Below are 3,690 nucleotides of genomic sequence, written 5' to 3' on the forward strand. Positions count from 1 at the left end.
ACATGGATAAGGGCTGCATCATTTAATTGACACATACCAGGGGAAATTGTATGTATGTTAGTTACAAATTTGATTTCAAAGAGCAATGCATCTTCTCCTAGATTCAAAGAGCAATGCATCTTCTCCCGGATCGTCACAGAAATCACTTTCAGGCAATGATTTACAAAAGTAGCATAGTATATGACGACAACTACGAACTCTGACATAAATTTAGTGCTTTATAATGAACTGAATCAGATTGAGGATTTTGAAAACTGTATAACCATAGGATTTAGGTCACTAGGCCTTTGGATCAAAATAGTGAGTTACATATAACCTGAAACATGCTGAAGAAGACTGTAACATCATTGCCATTCCTACTACCTGAGTTTTTACCTGCATAAACAATAAATTCAAAGCTTTACATCTGCATTTGTCTTATGACCTTTCTTTTAAACAAAAGTAATCAGCTTTGCAAACAAAGAACTTTTCTAGCAACCATATGATATGATTCTTATGCCATATTTTATACCATTCATAATTAACTCCAGCTAGATTCATCTGAGATAAATGATAAAACAACTATTTTCAAAATAGTTGTCTATAAAGTTAAATTTTAACAAAAAATGAATCAGTTCTACTCTTATTTGCTTTCTCCTTTCTGATATTTTGATCTCCCTACTGGTTTAGTTTATTTTTTTTAAGCCAACAAAAAGAGGACACAATTCAACCAAATATACAAATATAGCTTTCCAAGAAAACAAACAAGTGGAATAATCAGTATTAGATTGATAACAACAGGGTAAAGTAAGCCCACTTTATAGATGAGAAAACATATACTAAAACCCTTTTTAAAAGTGAAAAAGTTACTGAAAATCAGAAAGTAGATCTGGCTAGACAGATGGTGAAATAGCATGAGCTACTAATGCCTCCAGGATTAAACAGATTATCGGAATCATCCTATAGCCATTAAGGAAATTGAATTAATAATCTTAAAGCTTCCAAAAAGGGAGTTTCTAGGCCCCCAAATGGTTTCACCATGTGATTCTGCCAAATACTTAAAAGAATAATTAATAGCAATTTTACAGTTTCTTCCAGAAAATTAAATGGGAGAAAATACGTCTTAATTCAGTCTTTAAGACCAGTATTATTTTGGTACTAAAGCTAAGGACATTTCAACAGAAAGCATACATAGAGATCTATTGCTATCATGAGCATAGATGGAAAAATTTTAAACGAACATTTAGTAAATGTTTCAGGAATATAGTAAAAGGAAAATATACCCTGACCCAGACTTGAAACAAATTACTAGAATAAATCAAAAATTATGCTGTGTCTAGAAGATAAATTGCCTATTACAGAGTATATCAATTGTATATATAGCTCCCCCCGAATTTCTTTGGAAATTGATTTTTCCACAAGATTAGCATTTCTTCATCCTAATCTTAATAATTCAAGTGTCTCACAAACTATGTTTTAAAATATTTAAGCCTATTTTAGGGGAGAAAAGGAATATTTATTTTTGTAACTGCAAGAGCACTGAGGTACAGTGACAATGTGGGAGAGAAGCAAACAGAATATTCCACTTGAGTGGTTCTCATATGAAGCACCCCATTATTGAGGTGGCATTTGAAAACTTTTAAATACAAAGTTTTCTTTAGAATTTTAAGATTAGAGTTAGCTTTGTGGGTGGAAGATCTGATCTGGTCCTTTACAGAAGTGACTAAAAAATAACCCTTATGAATGATTTTGGGTAGTGGGAAAATCTTTGCTAGTCTCATAGCATTCTTAAAATGTATCTAACTCTAGTGACTGGTTAAAAAAAAAAACAACAACCCTCCATACTAGAATCTTTAAAATTTAATTGCTAATTAAGAGTTACACTCAAAACACTTTTTCTCCCACTAAACTGAACAGTTGTTTTAGTAATGTGTGTTTTGTCTTACATAATCGAATTTGTATCACTAAGCTTACCTTCATTCTACAATAATAATAGCAAATTTTTAGATACTGTATAGTTAATTTTTCAAAATGTTAATGATGATGATTTTAATATATAGTTTTTTAACCCACGAAAATGTCCAAATCTAAACTAAAATGTCTTCAGAAATACCCCAAATACCCACAAACATTTGACTTTATAAATTCTGCTGAATCTTTTCCAAAATGAACATTTTCAGTGAACATTATGATATCATTGCTAACTCAAGTTCCTCCTTCATTTGGTCACATATTAACTATTCATCTGTGTTTCCTTCTACATTCATGCACCCATAATTCATTGATTTCTGACATTTGATTGTGCCTCAGCCTATTTATTTTCATACTTCCTGACTTTTGTTTATCTTAGTTTTTCTTACTCAATCTGGTCAGAATCGTATTTAATTTTAATTTCAGTTCAATGTTTCATGTGAAATGACTCCTTCCTCTTGGATCACACAGGATTTGTTTTGGTTTCTTTTGTGAAAACCTGCTTTCTCTATTAAATATTAAGTTACCCCAGGAGAAACCTGTGACTATTTATTCCTATGGCTTGTAGTGCATGCACAATGTGGTATGCATATGGTAGGCTATCATTCAGTATTTACCACATGAATACAAATGACTTTATCATCAATTCTGTTCTCAATCAGGTATTGACTAAATAGGAGACAAGATACATAAGGGTACAGAATACTAAGAATAACTTTTTTGATAAGCAAACAACATAAGTTTTACATTAGGAAAATTCATAACTATGTTTCCAAATGCAAATTCTCTTTAAATTGCTGACTGATAGTTATTAATTCCAATAAAGCAGATATGGAAATTTTAAAGATAGAAGATGCTCTTATAAACAGCTGAGAATTTATTTAATATACTCATTTTTGTCTTCTGCTTTGAAAACCCTCACACTCTCCTCTAACTTGGTTTCTCTCTGGAAAGAGCGATATGGAAGAGGGTGAATTTATCACCTTTTTGTTAAAAATTATGAGGAAAGGGGGATTCTGATTGGAACTTAGATTAACCCATACTATTAAGTTCCTCCATTTACTCAGAGTATACTTCATGTTCTTAGAAAACATTTGATAATATTTTAATGTTTCCCCATGTACATTTTGTTCCTTTAAAAAAAATTATTCCTAAAAATGTAAAAGTTATGAAATAAATTTTTAATGATTAAAGGGTTATTGCTATTATTTTTAAAAAAATTTTTATACCTATTTTATATCCAGTCACCTCATTAAACTAATTAGTTTTAGTAATATTTGAGCTGTTTAAATAATCTGTTATTTAAAATACCACTTGGCATATAATGAGTGATTAATAAACAATGTTATTATCATCCAAGACTGTGCTGTATTCCAGTAAAATAGATTAATAACTCAGTGCCATTTTATAGCATTAAATGCATATAAGCAAGGAAATAATAAAAACATAAGTAATTATAGCCCAATATGATAAATACCATACTAGAGGTATATATTAATTTGATTTTCACTGGGAAGTTTTGATGTCTGTAATATAATTTTAAATATTCTAGTATAAAAGGGGCTGTCTAAATACATGTGTTGGTTTTAAATTATGCTTTAGGAATAGTCATTTTCTTTCATCAGAAATTCATAATCCAGGTTGGGCGCAGTGGCTCACACCTGTAATCCCAGCACTTTGGGAGTCCAAGGAGGGCAGATCACCTGAGGTCAGGAGTTCAAGACCAGCCTGATCAACATT

The sequence above is a fragment of the Rhinopithecus roxellana genome, chromosome 4 (genome assembly GCF_007565055.1).
Source record: "Rhinopithecus roxellana isolate Shanxi Qingling chromosome 4, ASM756505v1, whole genome shotgun sequence".
Lineage (NCBI taxonomy): Eukaryota > Metazoa > Chordata > Mammalia > Primates > Cercopithecidae > Rhinopithecus > Rhinopithecus roxellana.